The following is a 23,091-nucleotide window of genomic DNA, read 5'->3' on the forward strand; positions in this document are numbered from 1 at the left end:
AATCTGAAGGGCAAGCCGAAAAATCCAATTCATGAAGCTCACCCCTTTCTGACCCGTGGGAATGTTTATCCTGGGAAATTATGACGCTGATTACATTCAAGGTGAAACATCTTGCCACATGACAGGCCAACCGTGGACCTAATTTTATGTTGCATTTGAAAGCAAAACCTTTGATTTAAAATTCATTACAAACCACAAGGTGCCAAACATTTGGTCTCCATCAGGATGCAGCATGTTGGCTGTTCTAGACAAAACCTGCTCTGTCACAAATAATAACTGATTGCTAAACACCCCGGTGCCCTGTTTATAATGCCCTCTTGTTAAATCCTTTTCTGTGCTATTTACGTGAAAACATTAGCTTATCTGCTTTAAACAGGGGTAACAATTGTGCTAAAATGTCACAGGCCAGAACTTAATGCATGCACATCATCCATTTGCTAAAAATAGCACAGAGGATATTAAACCATTTTTCAATTACCTGAAAGATTAATTCACTCCCTCTATCGCTGACGCACAGTGGCAGCAGGGTGCACTATCTACAAGATGCGTTGCAGCAACTCTCTAAGGCTCCTTAGATTGGATTGGATTTGATTGGTTTATTGTCACGTGTACCGAGGTACAGTGAAAAGTATTGTTCTGCGCGCAGCTCAGATCATTCTGTACATGAAAAGAAAATATATAATACGGCAAACATAAAATACACAATGTAAATACTTAGACACAGGCATCGGGTGAAGCATACAGGAGTGTAGTACTACTCAGTAGAGAAAATATGTGAAAAGATCAGATCAGTCCATAAATCCATCAGTCCACGAGAGGGTTGTTTCGGAGTTTGGTAACAGCGGGGAAGAAGCGATTTTTGAATCTGTTAGTGCGTGTTCTCAGATTTTTGTATCTCCTGCCCGATGGAAGAAGTTGGAAGAGTGAGTAAGCCGGGTGGGAGGGGTCTTTGATTATGCTGCCCGCTTTCCCCAGGCAGCAGGAGGTGTAGGTAGAGTCAATGGATGGGAGGCAGGTTTGTGTGATGGACTGGGCGGTGTTCATGACTCACTGTAGCTTCTTCCAGTCTTGGGCTGAGCAGTTGCCATACAAGACTGTGATGCACCTTCCAAACTCATGACCTGTATCACCTAGAAGGACAAGGTCATGGGAACACAAGACCTGCTATTTCCCCTCCAAGTCTCTCACAATCATGAATTGGAAATATATCATTGTTCCTTCACTGTCACTGGGTCAAAGTCCTGGAACACCCTCCCTAACAGCACTGTGAGTGTTGTTATATTACGTGATCGTAATATGTCGTTACTCTTTGCTTTACTTCCAGAATAGTCTTATGGTTAGATTTCAATGAAACTATCAATCTTCAGTTTAAAGCAAATTAGATTTAATGAATAACGACTATAAATACTGATGAGTTTGCTCACTCTCCACAACAATAACTGATGATAAAGTAAATCAGAAGAAGTAGTAACTATGTTTAACTACACGTGCCAACTAAGCTATATCTCTCTAGCACTCTGCTGTCTAGTCACTCCTGGTTCAAAGAGACGCAAGATCCTCTGAGTTCAGTTTATATACCTGAATCGAGTCCTGCCATCTAACGGTTGTCTAACACTATGATGCAGTTGTTAACCCTTCATATACCGTCAGATATACAGATCACTACAACCCCATTTTTTAAACATATTTTCTGTGTGTCAAAGAAAAGTATATAACCATATAACAATAAATTATGAGATGCCAAGTTCGTTATTATATCTTGTGCCTTCCTTCCGGCTCTCAGTTCCCTGTCTCCACCCCCCCCCCCCCCCCCCCCCCCCCCCCCCCAACCTCCCTGGTTCTCCTCTCTTGCTCCCTGTATCTTCCCTCTCCCCCTATCCTGTGCTTCGCCTTTTTTTCCTCTTAGGGTTAGCTGCCCCCCCTCCCCCATCTCCCGGTCTATCTCTCCCTTTCATGCTTTGGCTACTTTCCCCTGGCTATTCTTCCGCTTGTTTGTTGGCCACAAACAGGTCCCGGAACAATTGCGTGAATGGCTCCCACGTTCTGTGGAAGCCGTCGTCTGACCCTCGGATGGCGAATTTGATTTTCTCCATTTGGAGAGATTCCGAGAGGTCGGACAGCCAGTCTGCAGCTTTGAATGGTGCTGCTGACCGCCAGCCGAAAAGGATTCTACGGTGGGCGATCAGGGAGGCAAAGGCAAGGATGTCCGCCCTCCTCCCCAGGAATAGATCTGGCTGGTCTGAAACCCCGAAGACCGCCACTCTCAGGCATGGCTCCACCCTCATCCCCACCACTTTGGACATTGCCTTTAAAAAAAGGATGACCAGTACACTGCAAGTCTGGGGCAAGACCAGAACATGTGGGCGTGGTTGGCTGGTCCTCCTTGGCACCATTCACATCTGTCCCCCACCTCCGGGAAGAACCTGCTCATACACGTTCTTGTTAAGTGGGCGCTATGTACCACTTTTAGCTGCGTCAGGCTGAGCCTTGCGCACGTGGAGGCGGAGTTAACCCTATGCAGTGCTTCACTCCAGAGTCCCCACCCTATCTCAATCCCCAGGTCCTCCTCCCATTTCTTTCTTGTTGCGTCCAGTACAGTGTCGGCCCTTTCTATCAGTAGGTCATACATGTCACTACCCACCCTCCCCCGCACAAACAGTCGCCTACTTATGTGTTGTAAATAATTTTGCCAGGTGTACAGAGTTGCTGCTGTTGAGCTGGTGCACAATACCCTACCAGTTATTCTATTTTATTTATTATTGTATTTTTAAAAAGATTATTATTATTTCTTTGGTATGTTTGGGTGTTCCCTTCTCTTCTATTTATGTATATATATATATATATATGTTTCTTATCCTGTGCACATAACGGTAAATATACTTTGTTCAAAAACCCAATAAAAAACATTTATAAAATAAAATAAATTATGAGATGTATATCTGTAAAAAGTAAAAATGGGTAATGACTATACACAGCAATTGATATATTACAAGTTCAGTCTGTTTGGTTTCTTCTGTTGTCTTGTTGATCTTCTGAGTTGATGAGGGGGTGATGATGGAGTTTTCACTGGCTTGTGCATATCAGCATTATTTCTGGTATGTGTCAAAGTGTCATGAAAAATTGATTCAGGCAAATTTAAATCAGGAAAAATGTGGTTTTGTAGTTGAATTGTTTGTAGTGCACGCCAATTACTACGTAGAATAGTGTCTTCCTGGCTAGTACGGTGGCACAGTGGTTAGCATTGCTGCCTACGGCGCTGAGGACCCGGCTTCGAATCCCGGCCCTGGGTCACTGTCCGTATGGAGTTTGCACATTCTCCCCGTGTCTGCGAGGGTTTCGCCCCCACAACCCAAAAGATGTGCAGGATAGGTGGATTGGCCATGCTAAATTGCCCCTTAATTGGAAAAAATAATTGGGTACTCTAAATTTTAAAAAAGAAAAAAAAAGAACGGTGTCTTCCGCTGTTATCACAATGTAGGAGTATGGAGCTGCTTGCCTTATGGTTGTTGCAGGAGCAGACCAACCTCCATCCGGAATTTTTATTCTTACAAGGTCATCTGGAGTGAATGGTTCCAGTTGAGGTGCATACATATTATAATATGTCTGTTGACAAGTACGTTGCTGTTCTATCTTCTTTAGCATTGGCAAGTGATCTGGATTCTGCAGTTGAATGGATGGTAAAGTAGCTCTGAGATCTCGATTCATCAACATTTGAGCCGGTGAAAGTCCAGTAGATAGTGCTGTAGCTCTATAGGATAACAATGCAAGATGGATATCCGACGCCAAATCTATAGCTTTGATGATTGACTGCTTGACAATGTGAACACCCTTCTCTACCTTACCGTTGGACTGAGGGCAGTGAGGAGTGGATGTCACATGCATGAAGTTGTACTACTTTGATAACTCGGCCCATTCACTACGGTCAAAACATGGACCATTGTCTGACATGACGGTGTCAGGTATTCCATGCCTTGAAAACATTTCCTTGCATGCTTTAATAACTGATTTTGAAGTCAAATCCAGAAGTTTCATTACCTTTGGATAATTTGAATAGTAATCAATTATTAAAACAAAGTCACGACCAGTTGAATGAAATAGGTCAATTCCTACTTTGGCTCAAGGAGAAGTAACTAATTTGTGTTGTTGCAGAGTCTCCTTGCTTTGTGTAGGTTGGTGTTTTTGACAAATTTCACAGGTGACAACCATGTCAGTTATGTCTCTATTTATTCCCGGCCAGTAGACTGCCTGTCTTGTCTGTCGTTTACACTTCTCGATCCCGAGGTGTCCCTCATGAATCTGATCAAGTATCATAGAACAAAGACATTATGGAATTACAATTCGGTCGAGTCTCAAGAGTAGTCCATGTATGATCGTCAGATCTGCCTGAACGTTTCTTTACTGAGGACATCGCCCTTTCGGCCACCCATTTTGAAGTCAGTGAATGACCCTTTGTAGTGTAGCGCCCTTCTTAGTTTCAGTTCTGATTAAATTTAACTTCTGATCTGATGCAGGTAGGTTTACTGCACAGAGTTGCGCCTTAGCTTCGACATCATGTATGAATTCAAATGGTTGACTGACAGACGCAATGGAGCATGATAGAGCATACGCTATGATTAAATCTTTCCCTGGTATGTAGGTTAGGTTAAAATCCAACCGTTGTAGTTTCATCATGATCCTTTGGAGCCTTGGCATTGAGATCCTTGTCGATAATGTGGCCTGTGATCTGTCTCAACTGTGAAGGTGGGAAGTCCATATACATAATCATGGAATTTGAGTATTCCTGTCAATAGACCTAGACATTCCTTCTCAATTTGGGCATATCTGCATTCCGTCGCTGCCATTGCTCTTGAAGCATATATTACAAGTACCCAATATGAATTCTCGCCTCTTTGTAAGAGTACTGCACCTATCCCATCCTGACTTGCATTAGTGGATAATTGGTTTCTCTTTTAGGATCAAAGAATATTGGTGCAGTCATGAGTTGAACTTTCAAATCTTGCGACTCTTTCTGATGGTCCTCTGTCCATTCAAAATGTATAGACTTCTTTATTAAGTGTCTTAAAGCTGTTGTTCTTGTTGACAAGTCGGAGATGAACTTGCCTAAAAAGTTGACAAAGCCTAAAAAAATCTGAGTACAGTCTTTTTGTCTTCAGGTATCTTCATGTTCTGAATAGCTGACATTTTTTCATCATCAGGTTGTACACCATTGGTATCGCCTAAAGATTTGAGTGACGACTGTCCAAAAGCGCATTTAGATTGGTTGAGTTTGATGCCATGTTTGTTGATGCGTTGAAACACATGCTTTAGTCGCTCAATATGCTCTTCTTTTGTTGTGGACCATATTATGATGTCATCAACGTATACCCTCACACCTTCTATTCCTTCCATCATTTGTTCCATGATCCTGTGGAATGTCTCAGATGCAGATATGATACCCAAAGGCATATGATTGAAACAAAACCTTCCAAAGGGTGTGTTGAATGTGCAGAGTTGTCAGCTCGAGTCGTCGAGTTGCATTTGCTAAAATCCTTGCGATGCATCTAACTTTGTGAATTTGCATGCATTTGCCATCTTGCTATGATCGCCTGCCATTTTGGTATGGGATATTGTTCTGTCCTTATGTTCTTATTGAGACCCTTGGGATCAATGTAGATGCGCAGATCACCAGACTTTTTTTTTACGCAAATGAACTGACCCAGTCAGTCGGTTTAGTGACTTGTGAGATTATCCCTTGGTTCTGAAGTCGGTCTAGTTCTTGCTTCAACATTTCGCGTAAAGGAGCAGGAATTCTCCGAGGTGGATGTACCACTGGCTTGGCATCCTTCCTTAGTAGGATTTTATATTGGAAAGGTAGTGTGCCCATGCCTCTGAAAACATCAGGATATTGATTCAAAATGCTCTGGATATCATCATCCAATATTGGTGTAGATGCATTCGCTGTATAAATACACTGCACTAGATGCAATTATTTACATGCTTGTGCACCTAGAAGTGAACATAGAACATAGAACAGTACAGCACAGAACAGGCCCTTTGGCCCTCGATGTTGTGCCGAGCAATGATCACCCTACTCAAATCCACCCTATATCCGTAACCAAACAACCCCCCCCAACCTTACTTTTTAGGACACTACGGGTAATTTAGCATGGCCAATCCACCTAACACGCACATCTTTGGATTGTGGGAGGAAACCGGAGCACCCGGAGGAAACCCACGCACACACGGGGAGGACGTGCAGACTCCGCACAGACAGTGACCCAGCCGGGAATCGAACCTGGGACCCTGGAGCTGTGAAGCATTTATGCTAACCACCATGCTACCGTGCTGCCCAAAAGTGAAGATTTGTGATTCTTGACAATCTCAAACCTTGAGATCTTTTCAATTTGTTTATTAGAGTCTTGTAAATGGCATGACCCTATTGAAGAAATCAAGTTGCCATTATAGACGTTCAGTCTGCAGGCGCATCTTGAAGTTTGCTGAGCTCCAGCCTTGAGAGCAGGGTAGCTAAAGCGCCAGTGTCCAATTTAAACAGAATTGGGCAGTTGTTTACTTATACAACTGTGTTCCATTCATTATTAGAATTTACTGAATTAGTTTGTTGATGATTGTTTGTTGCTTCATTGAATTCTTCACTTCTCCATTATGCCAATAAAGAACCTGTTTTCCAGTGAGTAATTGTCAGTATTGGATGAAAAATTCTCTTATTTTTCTTTCGATTTGACACTACAAACATTAATCTGCCTGTAGTTTTGTTTGGCAGGTTTAAATGCAAGTGAGGATCTGCACTGTGCAGCAAAATTATTTAATTTGCCACATTTAGAGCATTGTTTTCCATTTGCTGGGCATTTCTTCTTTAAGTGAGCGGTTCCCCATCTATAACACGTCATGACTTTGACATCGTGACGCACGACCCATCTTCGTGCATACGCAGATCGACTTTCGTCCGTCTCACATTTTTCACAAAGTGCACATTTGCAGGGCTTCAGTGCACGCGCGCAAGATGGCTGCCATCCGAAACGTGCTTCTTCATCGATTGCGACACCATTTTTATACACTCAACCTCGTGGTGGATTTTCACGCTTTTTTCACAGATATAATACTCTTGGTACTGATTCTTACTTTCCTAATGTGCTAGGCATTTTTCAATCGCTATTTCTAATGTTAAATCATGTTGTCTCAAAAGTCTGTCTCTGAGGTGCTCATCATTTATCCCAAATACAATCTGGTCACGAATTAAAGAATTATGCAGTGCTGCAAAGTCAGAGGATTGAGATAGATGTTTTAAGTCTGTCACAAAGCTAGTAAACGATTCCCCTGTTTTTTTTTGCAATCTTTTATGGAAAATTAAGCATTCAAATGTCTAATTTCTTTGGACCTTACCGCGGTCATCAAATTCACTTAAAATAACATCAAATTTAGCTTTGTCCTGACCAGCAGAATACTGAAAGGAGTTTTATATCTCGATTGCATGCTGTCCTGCCAATGTTAAGAGCAATGCAATTTTGCGAGCAACAGTTGCATTAGTTAAATTTGTAGCTTCCAGATATATTTGAAATTGCTGTATGAACAGCTTCCAATTTGCATTCAAATTACCGGTCATCCTTAGGGGACGTGGAGCTTGTGTGTGGTCCATCAAGGCATTAGTTTTCAAAGGATTTGTTTGCTGCGTTGCTTCTCCAGTCGAATAGCTGCTACGGTTTTCTCTGTTTCTGATCTAACTAAATCACTCTAGCTAGTTTTCTGAAGCCAAAACCTGGTGTTGTGTTATATTACATGATCGTAATATGTCGTTACTCTTTGCTTTTACTTCCAGAGTGGTCTGATGGTTAGATTTCAAGGAAACTACCAATCAGATTTAATGAATAACGAATATAAATATGATTGAGTTTGTTCTCTCTCCACAACCATAACTGATGATAAAGTAAATCAGAAGAAGTATTAACTATGTTTAACTACACGTGCCAACTAAGCTATATCTCTCTAACACTCTGCTGTCTAGTCAGTCCTGGTTCGAAGAGACCCACGATCCTCTGAGTTCAGTTTATATACCTGAATCTAGTGCTGCCATCTGGTGATTGTCCAACACTATGATACGGTTGTTAACCCTTCATATACCATCAGATATACAGATCAGAACAGGTGTATCTGCAGCAGTTGAAGGAGTCAGCTCACTACCACCTTCTCAATGCTGGCCTTGCCAGTGATTCGTATCCCAAGAGTGAATAAAAAAATCATAATGCCAGCAAAAGCAATTCAAAACTCACATTTTCTATAAGATGGATGGGCATTAGCAGATATCTGAAATCTCCCAGGCTGTATACAAATGGGAAAATTTCCACTCTATCTAGGAGCATTATCCTGAAAAAGTAACTTTGCGAATGGATTATCACATCACAGGCAAGTGATCACCTTATGACAAAGTAACAATGAATTCTTCTCTGTCCCTGGCCCAAAAAAGATCGCTTGCCCAACATACTTGGGTGAAGACAATGACTGTTTGAGTATTACACTCGGTGAAAGTTTCCACACCCACTTGCTGTCAGCTGCAATGCATGCCAGTGCCAAGAAAACCCACAAATTACTTGGAATATTTTTGCATTTTGTTGTTTGGCACACCATGGGGCACCTGGAAGAAATCTCATTCTTCCAGATGTTCCCAAACAATCTTTGGTAATTAATGCAATAAATCCAAATAGGCTATTGAAAGTTTGTGGAGGTGGATTTTTGGGGTGGGTCACGCCCAGTTGAAAACAGGTTATGCCGAAAGATGCCTTGGGTGATTACATTGGGCTTTCAGCCTTTTTAAAGTTTCTGATCCCTCAAGAATAGCTGTTGCTATCCCGACATGGAGTGAAAACATAGCACTGTGTTATTGAAGGCAGAACGATGAGAAAGGTGTGCTTTTGTTATATTCATCCCATTAGTTTGTTCCAACTGGTGGGCTATTCAAAACAACAACTTGCCCCCCCCCCCCCCCCCCCCCCCACCCCATTTATATAACACTTTAACACTTTTAATGTGACAAAACACCCCAAGGAGCTTCACAGAAGGATTAATTAACATAATTTAACACTGGACCACATAAGGCGATGCTAGGAATTGTGAGCCAAAGCTTGGGCAATGAGGTAGGTTTTAAGGAACATCTTAATGAAAGAGAGAGAGGCGGAGAGGTTCAGGGAGGGAGGTCCAGAGCACAGGGCCCAGGCAGCTGAAGGTGCAGCCACCATTGGTGGAACTATTAAAACGGGTGCTGCTCAAAATGCCAGGATTAGAATGATCAGAGGTCTTGATTCAATTCAAGATGGCGCTGGAGCATGGCAACTCTTTGCAGGCTCTCTCAAACACACCCTATTCTTTTATCTCTTATCACCGTTCTGACTTACTCAAACTCTTTTCCACTTCATATATAATTATTAATAATACTCTTTTGTGTTTTCTTACAGGGTTGAGGATTGAACCTTGAGGACCAGACCCTGTACCCTCGGACTGATCTGTTCCCTGTAAGAACACTATTCACGACGCCCTATCCTGCTCTTGTTGATGTACCATTTGTCAATGTACTCTGTCGATTATTCTTTTGTCTACTATGTACATATTGTGTACGTTCCCTTGGCCGCAGAAAAATACTTTTCACTGTACTTTGGTACATGTGACAATAAATATCCATCTAATCTATCACTCAATCAATCTATCTGAAGGGTTGTAGAGCTGGAGGAGATTGTAGAAACAGGGAGGGGCAAGCACATCATTAGGGATGTGAAAATGAAGATGAGAGCATTAAAATTGATACATTTTCAATCATTACTACACTCAATTTGTGGATCTGTGCACTTATTATTTTAATGATTGTAATGTTAAGTGTGTCATAAACAAAAATGAATCAGGAGCCTACCCTCAGAGACTCCCACCCCTCCCTGAAGTGTCTGTGTGGTCATGCAGTCCAACGTCATCATCGAAAGTTGTTTACCTACTTTCTGGAACATCTTGATGTCTCTTCAATTACATCTAAAGAGTCTGCAGGATTATTTGCTGAAGGAGCCTGAGGCCACACGTCATTACATGAGTCACTAGAGCAAGAGGCAGCTGCTTCACACATTCAACCTGCAGCACAATGCTCAATCGTCCATTGCTGTCCACAGCACCCTCTCTTCATCAAGGACCTGCTCTTGTCTTAGAGCAGCAGATGCTCTTAACGACTCGTTGAAATATTCAGATTTATTTTCGGGGGAGTAGGTTCAAACAAAGTCCGAGTTAAATCCTTGGAGCTGTTCCCTGCTGTCACTTGAGCATTGTGTCACTGCTTCTGATCAAAGCCAGCTTGAATGCTGCATCCTCTAGCTAAAAACAACAAAAAAAAACACCTGTGAGTTAATCACAGCAGTATTTGAGATCCGTGAAGGGTTGGGCCTCCAATTTTATTTGGGTTCTCAGATATGTGTCAGCTCAACATGAGTGAGTCCACAGTCATATCCAGGTCAGTGGAACTCAACATCAGGTGGGGTGTATAATGATTTCAACATGTTTTGGATTCAAGATGAATTCCTGCCCAAATGGGTCTCCAAAATTGGGTATTTTACCAATGACAGAACATGGTTGAAAGTCAGGGTACGATGCATTTGTATTCAAGTGAATCCCTTCAATATAAAAAGTGCTTTGTGTGTCTTGTAATTGAGATATAGCTTTCAACATAGCAGAATTCCAGCTCCCAACTCTCACCCCCTTCACCCTCACCAACTATCCCCAAACAATCACCGCCCACCACCCATCACCCCAACACCCATCACCACATTGTCGCCCACTGCCCCAGCAACCATTGCCCCTTCACCCACCACCCCAGCAGCCAACACCACATCATCATGCCACTGCCCCAACACTGTACATCCACCACCCCAGCAGCCAACTCACCAGCACCCGCCACCCCAGCACCTACCACAACATCATCACTGCCCCAATGCCCAGCTCCCAGCACCCACCGCCCCAGCACCCACCACCCCAGCAACCATTGCCCCAGCACCCACTGCCTCAGCACCCCCTGCCTCAGCACCCACCACCCCAGCATTATTAGTAATTATATATGAACTGGAAAAGAGTTTTAGTAAGTCAGCACCTACCACAACATCATCATCCACTGCCCCAATGTCCAGCTCCCCATCACCCACTGCCCCAGCATCCACTGCCCCATCACCTATTGCCCCAGCACCCATCACCCCAGCACCAACCATCCGCTACCCCAAAACCCATTACTCCAGCACTCACCATCCCAGCATCCCCTAGGGCATCACCCCAACATCCAGCACCAACCACTGCAACACACCGCCCTTGCACCCACCACATTGGCACCCACTGTCCTAGCACCAACCACCCCAGCACCCACCACATCAACACCCTCTGCCCCAACACCCACCACCCGAGCACAAATCACCCCAGGACCCACACCTCAGCATCCACCACCATATCATTACCCACTGCCCGACCACCCCACAACTCAGCATCCACCAGCCCAGCACTCACCACACCAGCACCCGCCACCGAGTATCCACCAGCCCAGCACACACTGCACCAGCACCCACTCCCCCAGTACCCTCCACAACACTGTCACCCACTGCCTCAGCACCCATCACCCCAGCACCCACCAGATTGACGCCCACTACCTCAGCACCCACCACCCCAGCATGAATCACTCCAGGATCCTCCCCAACGCTGTCACCCAGTGCCCTAGCACCCATCACCCCAGCACCAACCACCAAGCACTCACCACGTCGACACCCACTATCTCAGCACCCACCACCCTAGCACGAATCACCCCAGGATCCACACCCCAGCCTCCACCACCATAAGGGCAGCACGGTAGCATTGTGGATAGCACAATCGCTTCACAGCTCCAGGGTCCCAGGTTCGATTCCGGCTTGGGCCACTGTCTGTGCAGAGTCTGCACATCCTCCCCGTGTGTGCGTTGGTTTCCTCCGGGTGCTCCGGTTTCCTCCCACAGTACAAAGATGTGCAAGTTAGGTGGATTGGACATGATAAATTGCCCTTAGTGTCCAAAATTGCCCTTAGTGTTGGGTGGGGTTATGGGGATAGGGTGGAGGTGTTAACCTTGGGTGGGGTGCTCTTTCCAGGAGCCGGTGCAGACTCGATGGGCCGAATGGCCTCCTTCTGCACTGTAAATTCTATGATATCATTATCCACTGCCCCAGCATCCACCAGCCCAGCACCCACACCCCAGCCTCCACCACCATATCATTCTCCACTGCCCCAGCATCCACCAGCCCAACACCCACCACACCAGCATACACCACCCCTGTACCCTCCACAACGCTGTTACCCACTGCCCCAGCACCAATCACCCCAGCACCCACCACCCCAGCACCAATCACCCCAGCACCAACCACCCCAGCACCAACCACCCCAGCACCCACCACCCCAGCACCAACCACCCCAGCACCAACCACCCCAGCACCCATATCCCAGCATCCACCACCATATCATTACCCACTTACCCACTACCCTGGTACCCACTACCTCAGCACCCACCATCCAGCACCTACCATCCCAGAACACACCACACCAGCAGCACTCACCCCAGCACCCAGCACCCCACTACCCACTACAACAGTGTCACCCACTGCCCCAGCACTCACCACCCCAGCACCCATCTTCATATCATCACCCACTGCCTCACTACCATCCACTGCCCCCGCACCCATCACCTCTGTTGCTGCGTTTATAACAATCTTAGTGTGAATTGGGACAGCAGTGATGTAATGGATTAGTTGGTCACTAAGAGAATCAAGGGATAGTGCTGAAAAATGAAGTTGAGGCAGAAGATTGCAGATCTCATTGAATAATGGAACATGCTCGATGGGCTGAATCGCCTACACCTGCTCCTATGTTTCTTATATTCTTAAGCTTTTATCTGTCTTGTCACATCTTGAGGAGCAATTCCTTGCACCATGTAAGACATGAAGCACCTTTTCCAACAAACATGAATAGCCACGAGTGGTGCATTTTTTCAGGTGGAGAACTTTCAGCTTACCTGTAAAGAGCAGCAGTGTGAAATTTGCGTTGCCGTCTTGAGTGAATCTTTCAACGACGTGGGTGGGACGGCCACAGCCAGAAACCCTACAACACTGCTGCAACATTTTGAACATCTAAACAATCATAACATTCTGCAGGTGAAATTACTTTCAAGTTGCAACCACAGTGGTTCCAGTTTCTACCAAGGTTCTGCTGTCAAAAAGTTGCATGAGACTGATCGCTCATTAGGGATCAGTCTTTGATTTTAAGTCCTGAACTGTTATAGTTCTGGCTTTACAAACATTGGAACCCAAACTATGAATATTTCAGGGGGATTTCCTTGTCAGCAACAATATCAAATGAGCAAGTGGGCGGCGTGGTAGCACAGTGGTTAGCACTGTGGCTTCACAGATGCAGGGTCCCAGGTTCAATACCCGGCTTGGGCCACAGTCTGGGCGGAGGCTGCACATTCTCCCCATGACTTTGTGCGTTTCCTCTGGGTGCTCAGGTTTCCTCCCATGGTCCAAAGGTGTGCAGGTTAGGTGGATTGGCCATGCTAAAATTGCCCTTAGTGGCCAAAAAGGTTAGGTGGAGTTACTGGGTTTCGGGGATAGGGTGGAGGTGTGGGCTTAAGTAGGGTGCTCTTTCCAACGGCCAGTGCAGACTCGAAGGGCCGAATGGCCTCCTTCTGCACTGTAAATTCTATGAACTGAACAGGGACAGCTTTTTTCAAAGTCATTGTTTTCACCTTCTGGAGCTAAACTTTGGGTTTAATGCAAATTGGCCAGGTTTTCTAGACCCTGGTGTTTGAATAATGGTGTAACTGGCTGGATGGTTAGTGTCTTTCCAGCACTGCTTGTGCACCAGGAGGAGCAGGTGTGCTGCATTTTGCCCTCTCCTGGGCCCCCAAGCTTAACTCCACTCGCCAGGACTCCTGCGATTAGCCTATGGTTGGTTGATCCAGGGCGAATCCAGATCCCCCACCCCAATCCTCAACTCCGCTATGCTCCCCTATGTTGGCCTGCCCTCTGCTCCACTCTCAGCTTCCTTTCCTCCTCCGGCAGCCAGCTGTCAATCTGGCTGGGGGCAGCCAGGTGAAAATGGAAGCACAAAATAGATTTTTCATTTGCCTCCAAACGAACCAACAAAAGTAATTTCCTCAATTGGGCTCTTGGAGTCCCAGAGGTGTGAGAGGAGAGCTACGTTCGGTGACACTGTGATGTCCAACACCATACATCCTAAACTGTCTGCGGGCTCCTGCAGTCCTGTGCCCCACTCCTGGGCATCCTGACCTGTATCATCAAGGAAAAGGACACAAGAATGATGGATTTGCCTCAGCCTCTGATTGTCTTTCTCCACCCATGGTGAAGTAGCTCACTTGCCCGTCATCCACCCATTCCCCACCTCTTCCATACCCTTCAGAAACCTAAGATTGAGACTGACACGGACTAACCCTCATGGCATAGTGTGTGCAATCAGAATATGGCACCATATCCACCCAGCACAGCTCTGAACAATTTTGTGTCATTTATCATTATCAATATTTATTCCTCAATCAATGTCACAAAAACTGACTTGTGACCTGTGACAACATCTCTGCATGCAAGTCGCATCTTCAGACCCTTCCTCGTCCATTCCAATGTGTTGAATAAAAATATATTACAGCAGAGGAACAAGGGGCTAAGGAATCTTAATAGCCATCACTTCCAGGTGATAAACCAAATGACCAGTTTGAATGGGGCCATGACTTTAAGGCAGAGATGTAATCTTCCTGGGCATATAATGGATGGCCGATTTGATTTCGCCCAAACTTAAAATGACATCTGGGCGCCACAGAAATACAGTGACATTTGACATTCATATTTGTACAATGCAGGAGAAGTTAGGACTGTTCCCCTTGGTGGAAAGAAGGCTCTGAGGAAGATTTGATGAAGCTATTCAAATCATGAGGGCTGGGGAAAGTCAGATCGGGGGAAACTGTTCCCATTTGGGAAAGGACCGAGAATGGGAGGTCAGAGATTTACAGTAATGGGTAAGAAGCAAAAGCAATATGAGGAAATATATTCTCACACGGTGAGTGGCTAAGATTTGGAATGCGCTGCCTGAGTGTGTGGAGGATGAAAGTTTAATCGAATCATTGAAAAGGGATCTAGATTGGTATTTGAAAATGAGGAATGTGCAGTCAAGGTGGGCCAAATGACCTCCTGCTGCACTGTAACACTTCTATGTTTCTATGTAAGTTTGGCCTCATCAGAATACTGACATAATCTTTCCTCTCTTTTTTAAAAGATAACGAGCATGCATCCTTTGAGAGTGAAGACACTAAAGATGAAGTGAAGAGGAGGTTCTTTGGCACTTTTTATGACTACAACAAACTTATTGGGCAGAATTCTCGGACCCCCAGCCGGGTCGGAGAATCAGCGCGGTGCCGCGCGAATTGCGCCACGTCGCCCCGCGCCGGGACGCAATTCTTCGCAATGCGGAGAATCAGCACCCGCGGCACCAGTCGGGGTATGCGCCGACTCTCCGGCCCAGGCCAGCACGGGCCAGCGCACCAATTCTCTGGGCCGGATGGGCCAAGCGGCGGTCAACAAAAAGCCGCGTCCCGCCGGCGACGTTCTAACCTGCTGTGGGCCGGCGGGACCTCAGCGTTGAAGGGTCCGGGTGCAGCCTGTGAGGGCAGGGGGGGGTCTGACCCCGGAGAGGGGCCTCCGTAGAGGCCTGGCCAGCGTTCGTGGCCCACCGATCGGTGGGCCGGCCTCTCTGCCTCCCGGCCTCCTTTCCTCCGTGCTGGCTCCTGTAGCCCTGTGCCATTTGGCGTTGGTGCCGTTGCGGGGAAGAAGGCCACTGCACATGCGCTAGTCGGCGCTGGCCCAACTGCGCATGTGCTAGTTGGCGCCGGCTCAACTGCGCATGCACCTGCGGCACGGGTTCAGGCCGGGATCGGCAGCTGGGGCGGCGGAGGCCGCTCCAGTGCCTCCTAGACCCCTGTGGGCCGAAAAATGGGGTCCCGGAATGGGCGCCAACACCGGAGTAAAATACTCCCATTTTTATTCCAGCGTCGGCACTTAGCCGCCCGTTGGGAGAATCCCGCCCATTCTTCCTTTGTCACTGACTCTGCCTGATGGGGTGGTTGGGGGGGATGGGGGTGAAGTGGGGAGGTGGTGAGTCACAGCAGTCACTCCTGAGGTAACTCATCCTCGACAGCTTCTGCCTCTTTAAGAGCTGCTTTCTGGCCAGCTTTTCTCATGGGAAATGCGACTGATTTTCAGCACCTGACTGGTTCCTTTTGTTTTCCACACATGGTGAGCTCGATGCAGAGAGTGGGCAGCATCTGAATCAGAATATGTGACCCGACCAACCTGTCTTGCATCATGAACACCCGTGTCACAGGTCATAGTCATCCCCCCTGGTTTTTTTTGCTGGACACTAAAAATTGGGCCCTCTGCATTGTCCGATGCCTGAAGAACCAGAATCGCAGCTCAAGGGTCAGGAGACTACTGGGGGGGGGGGGGGGGGGGGGTGGAGGGGAGAGTACTAACCACTGAAGCATTCACTTGCATTTCTGTGAGAAATCATGGAAAACTGAGCATCAACATGTCCTATTTCAAGACTAAATACTGCATTTTGCATGTGTGGCGGTTCAGGAAATGACCCAACCGTCATCCACCAGTGCTGAGGTAAATTATTACCAGGATCGTAGATTTTCTTCATCCTCCAGATGAACTGTTTGAAGCAAGACATGTGTCAAATGCCTGAGCGTAGCCTTTGTTGATCACTAGTTCCCTGAAAGCAGGGCAAATTGGTGTGTGCAATATGGCTAAATGTTAAACAATATTCCAGCCTGTCTTAATATTATGAATAACAAATATTAAGTGATTAGATGTAATTACCTGTCATTAGTTCAACTGTCATATTAAAGCTCCCTTAGTTAAACTTTCCTTCCCCTTTAAATTTGTAAGTTGTATCAAATAACGCTGAACCCTGGATTGTCAGTCTTGGATTGCACCAGAGGCGAGCATGAAGTGCCTGCTTCATGCTTCAGTCATTGTGCTTTCCATTATGCCACATCCCTGCCATTATCACAAATCCTCTTGCTCGTTTAACATAACAGGAAAAGGCCCATGATAGTGTTGCCCTCCAATCATGCACGGCTACATTTTAATTATAAGACTTATAAGCATATGTGTTGATTGAGTCTAACATGACCTGTGCAAATTGAATTGATTATAAAACAAGCGTTCCAATTTCACTCCCAAAAGATGCACCTCATTATTTTAAAAAGAGAGAAAAGATTAATCAGAGGCATTCTGATGAGGCCAAACTCACATATACAGATATACAGATGAGAATGGCTAAAGGCTGGCTGTTGTTCTAAAATCAGACACTAGAACTCACAGTTATTCAGTCAAATGTCACTGTATTTCTGTGATACCTAGCTGTCATTCTGAATTTAGATATTAAATTGATTACCCATTATACTCCCAGGAAATTTCTATCAAGTCAATGGGTGGGCAGAATAATTAACGGCAAACGTTACTGGCAAATAAGAAAATCCTGATATTACTCAGTTTAAAAAAAATATTTTTATTCAAGGCATTTTCATATATCCAAAAAGAATCAGAAGAACAATAAAACAATTCAGTAAACAACCAACAACCACCCCCCACCTGCTCCCCTGATGCCAACCTCTCTTTGTCTTCCCCATTTTAACCCCCTTACCACCCTCCCCATCCCCGCTTGCTGAACTCTCAAATCTCCTTAAAACAATCAATGAACGGCTCCACCTCTGGACGAACCCCTCTGCCGACCCCCTCAGAGCGAACTTAATCTTCTCCAACCTCAGGTATTCTGCCAAGTCACTTATCCACATTCCTGCTTTCGGTAGCTCCGAGTCCCTCCACACGAGCAAATTTAATCTCCTGGCTATCGGGGAGGCAAAGGCCAAAACATCGGCCTCTCTCACCCCCTGAACTCCCGGATCGTCCGACACCCTAACTAACGCCACCACTGGACTCGGAACCACCCCCAAACCCAGCATCTCGGACATCACATCCGAGAACCCCTGCCAGAACCCCCTCAGTCTTAGACATGCCCAGAACAGGTGGACATGATTTGTGGTTCCCCCGCGCATCACCCACACCTATCCTCTACCCCCGGAAAGAACTTAGTCACCGATGTTCCTCAGTTAAGCACGATTTTGATCCATTTTATTCCTTACATCTTGCCGCAGTGGTAAGTCAACATGGTGGCCCACGTTAGTTTAGAGTCAACTGAAAATGGCTAGCAATGTTACTATATCCATCAATAATAATAATAATCTTTATCAGTGTCACAAGTAGGCTTACACTAACACTGCAATGAAGTTACTGTGAAAAGCCCCTCGACGCCACATTCCGGCGCCTGTTCGGGTACACAGAGGGAGAATTCAGAATGTCCAATTCACCTAACAAACATGTCTTTCGGGACTTGTGGGAGGAAACCAGAGCACCCGGAGGAAACCCACACAGACACAGGGAGAACGTGTAGATTCTGCACAGACAGTGACCCAAATCTGGAATCGAACCCGGATCTCTGGCATTGGGAGTAGGGATCTCATTTGGAAATGCTTCAATTTCTAGAAACAGCCTCAGATTTCTGAGGAGGTATCTCATGGTCATGGCATTTGGGTGTCATCACTCTGAACTTACTCCTCTTTCAGCTGTCAATTAGGATGACTGTATCGTCCATTTGGCAATAAACTCTAAGTTATCATAACAACAAATGGAACTGAACAAATCGCAATATTATTTTCCACATCCATCGTGCACTCCAGTCCCACCAATGGTCATCAGTCAGTCGCGTAAGGCCTCAAACTTACCAGCTGATACATTAGGTATGCTCCATCCTCGGGGGTACTCAGGCACAGACATAGTCATGGAAGGGGGCATTTTACATTTAATGGACTCTTCCAGTACACGTTTTTGAATGCTTAGGGAATCAAGAAATATGGGGACAGGGCAGGAAGGTGAAGCTGTGGTAGAAGATCATCCAAAATCCTATTGAAGGGAGGAGCATGTTCGAAGGGCCGAATGACCTAGTCCTGCTTCTATTCATCTGGTCTAGTGCTGTTTGCGAGAACTTGCTGTGAAATAAAAAAGAAAGGCTTACATTTATACAGCAACTCCCATAACCTCAGGATACCCCAAAGTGTTTTACAGCTAATGCACTATTTTTGAAGTATTGTCACTATTGTGAGGAGATCTTGTGGCATAGTGACGGTGCACCTACCTCTGGGCCATGTAACCCGGGGTTCAAATCCCTCTTCAGGACTTGATGAGCATGGGAGGCGTGTCCATAACGTGGACAAACAGGTTGGTAATTATAAAAGCATGACGAGTCATACAGACTGGAAATGTTTCTCTCTCCACCAATGCTGCCAGACCTGCTGAGTTTTTCTCGTATTTTCTGTTTTTATTCTAGGTTGATGATCAGCCTGTAAACACTTCCAGTGCTCCTGATGGCAGGTGGTAAGAATGGGAGAGTTTCCTGGTCAGCGATCTTGCAGAAGGCAACGGCAAACCACTGCAGAACTTTGCCAAGCATAATCATGGACTAAGCGAATGGAAGTCCATGGTCACCAATACTCTCTTAGGGTTTGATGCCGGAAGGAAGAATTGTTATTGTGGTGCAGGAAATATTGCAGCCAATTACCACATTGGATTGGATTGGATATTGTTTATTGTCACGTGTGCCGAGGTACAGTGAAAAGTGTTTTTCTGTGAGTAGCTCAACAGATCATAGAACATAGAACAGTACAGCACAGAACAGGCCCTTCGGCCCTCGATGTTGTGCCGAGCAATGATCACCCTACTCAAACCCATGTATCTACCCTATATCCGTAACCCAACAAACCCCCCCCCCCCCCCCCCCCCCCCCCTTAACCTTACTTTTTTTTTAGGACACTACGGACAATTTAGCATGGCCAATCCACCTAACCCGAAAATCAGATGGCAGGTGCTAATCAGAAAAGGAAATTAAAGAAAATACATAATAGAGCAACACAAGGTACACAATGTAACTACATAACACCGGCATCGGATGAAGCATACAGGGGTGTCGTGTTAATGAGACCAGTCCATAAGAGGGTCATTTAGGAGTCTGGTAACAGTGGGGAAGAAGCTGTTTTTGAATCTCTTAGTGCGTGTTCTCAGACTTCTGTATCTCCTGCCCGATGGAAGAAGTTGTAAGAGTGAGTAAGCCGGGGGGGGGGGGGGGGGGGGGGGGTGGGTGGAGGAGGGGGGGGGGGGGGGGGGTCTTTGACTATGCTGCCCGCTTTCCCCAGGCAGTGGGAGGTGTAGATGGAGTCAATAGATGGGAGGCAGGTTTGTGTGATGGACTGGGCTGTGTTCACAACTCTCTGAAGTTTTTTGCAGTCTTGGGCCAAGCAGTTGCCATACCAGGCTGTGATGCAGCCCGATAGGATGCTTTCTATGGTGCAACTGCAAAAGTTGGTAAGAGTTAATGTGGACATGCTGAATTTCCTTAGTTTTCTGAGGAAGCATATGCACTATTGTACTTTCTTGGTGGTAGCGGCGATGTGCGTGGATCAGGACAGATTTTTGGAGATGTGCACCCCTAGGAATTTGAAATTGTTAATCATCTCCACCTCGGCCCCGTTGATGCTGACAGGGGTGTGTACAATATTTTGCTTCCTGAAGTCAATGCCCAACTCTTCAGTTTTGCTGGCATTGAGGGAGAGATTGTTGTCGCTGCACCACTCCACCAGGTTCTCTATCTCCCTCCTGTATTCTGACTCGTCGTTATTCGAGAACCGACCGACGATGGTTGTATCTTCAGCAAATAGATCCCCTAAACAGTATTAATGTGACAATGGCCAGATATTTGCTTTTGCAATGCTGATTGAGGGATAAAGATTGACCTTGCAGAGCACTGTGAATAACTCCCCTAATTTTGTTCCACGTAACATCATTAGATCTTTTATATCCACTTAAGAGGGCAGATGGTGTCTTGGTTTGATGTCTCCTTTGAAACAGTCACTGGCTGCTGTGACCCAGAAGGTGGTGTAGCAGTCATAGCGTGATGTGGCGCAGTCCCAAATCGAGGTGGTCCACTCCCTATGCTCCAAGGCCGTGAGCATGCAGACCCTGTTCGAAACGGCAGCGAGCCTCAAGGGCTGGCAATGCCAAGTGCAGGGGAGCCTCAGGGGATAGCTCCGCTCGCACCCCCATCCCACGGAATAGCCCATGGGTCATTGGGCATCCCGAAGGAGGAGGACGTAATGGAGCCCATGCCGGTGACTCTTGCAGGGGAGGTGCTAGAACACCGCAACACCTCGGACTCTCCCCATCTTTTCCTTGGTGCATCTGGTGGGCAGCGGGAAGAACAGGGACAACACCTGGGACAACTGAGCAGCAGCCAGATCCATCCAGACCTGGTCGCCCCAGAAGACGTGCGCCAAAGGGTACCCAGGTCGCAGGGCGGGAATCACAGCAGGCCCCCTCCGCTCCTGATGTGCCATCTGGGGATCCACCTAAACATAGCTTTAGGGCCTGTAAGGCCAGAAAAGTAGACACCAGTTAAGTTAGCACGGGTGCAGGGCACAGTTTAGTGATAGGGGCTAGGGAATGTTTCTGTATGCATGTTTTCATATTAACCACCTGTGCACACTGTTACAACATGCCTCGGTGCTCTGTCAGATGCGTGTGAGGGGTGAGTTGGTCTGTGCTGGCCGCAGAGGGGGCCACGGGGTGGGGGTTGGGAATGGGCGGACTTTGGGGGTAGGATTGGCTCAGGGGCCATTGTTCAGCGATCTACGCTCCGGTGACCCATTCCCATCTCATGACCAACCCCGCCCTCACCCACCCTACCTCCACCATCCCAGGGATTCGGTGGGACCGTATGATGGAATGGCGAGCTCGCATACAGGGATCACCCAGGTGGACGGTGGAAAGTGCTACCGTGGGCAGGGGTCAGAGATTTGAAAATGATGCAGAGCACCACAGGTCACCGCAGAGCGGGTTGTCATCATCCTCCATTCCCTGGACCAGACCTGCTGTTACTGCCGACCCAGGGCCATACCTGGGGTGGGACACCCAGCATGATAGCTCCCTTGAAGGCCGCAGCAATGGTGGTCCATGCCTGGACACCACCACTGTCGGTGTCGCCTGGCAGCTCAAGGTCACGCCTCTCTGTGTCTCACCACCTCTCTCGTCCTCATCAGCCAAGGCACCTGTTTCTCGATCGTTAAAACCACAAGTGAACCTCGCCGTTGGGAATTTCCCCCATTGGAGGCGGAGAATCGCGGATGCCCTGGGAAATACCGGGTCAGGCCCGCTAATGATATGCGTTACTGTACGTGCAGAGTGGCACTCATTGAGGCCACTGTCGAGGCACCGGAGAATTGCGATTTGGCTTGAAACCGGTGCCCGCCATGGGGCATAAAAGCCCAATCTCTGCCCAATAACGTTTCCGCATTCCATGTCAGCCAACGGAGTATCCCGCTCCCCAACTTCCTTTTTTGCTTTCAAAAACATGGAGGAAAAAAGTCACAGGGCTATTAATTAGATCTAACAACAGGAAATAAACATTTATTAAGCATGGAAAGTTTGATTATGATACAATATTCCTTTTCTCTCCCTTTAGGTTCCTCAGTATGCACAGATGTTAAGATTAACATGGGTTACAAATTATCTCTAAAGCTATAATGGTTTTGGGAACATACAATCCCTTAAACACACAGGTTGGCTGTGGTCAAACATACTCAACTCTCAACCCAAATGAATATCTGTGGAGCTCTCCTCAATTATGCCCCCAGCTGATTCTTATACCATAAGCCACCTTATTTCACTGAACTCTGGCTTCCACGTGATTGATTTCACATTCCAATTTCAAAAGATACACTTTGTAATCTTCTATTAAATAATTCCTTCCCTTGGCTTCTTCCATGAAAGTTTCATTTCCAGGTTTTACACCTCCTCCTTCAGGATTCCTTTGTCATGACTGTAACTTTGGAGTTACTTTAACTACCAATTCCCAGATTGTATTAAGATAGCACCAAACTTTTGATTTACC

General features: G+C 46.4%; 1 long non-coding RNA gene across 1 annotated transcript in view; it reads right to left on the minus strand.

The window, feature by feature from the left end:
• Positions 1-9,870: 9,870 nt before the first annotated feature.
• LOC119971340 overlaps positions 9,871-23,091 on the minus strand; it is a 164,187-nt gene continuing 150,966 nt past the window's right edge. The window contains exons 2-3 of the long non-coding RNA XR_005461822.1: positions 18,878-19,141; positions 9,871-10,338 (exon numbers count right to left, since the gene is read on the minus strand). This is a non-coding gene — a long non-coding RNA (uncharacterized LOC119971340). The remainder of the gene's footprint in view (positions 10,339-18,877; positions 19,142-23,091) is intronic.

This window comes from Scyliorhinus canicula, chromosome 1 (genome assembly GCF_902713615.1).
Source record: "Scyliorhinus canicula chromosome 1, sScyCan1.1, whole genome shotgun sequence".
NCBI lineage: Eukaryota > Metazoa > Chordata > Chondrichthyes > Carcharhiniformes > Scyliorhinidae > Scyliorhinus > Scyliorhinus canicula.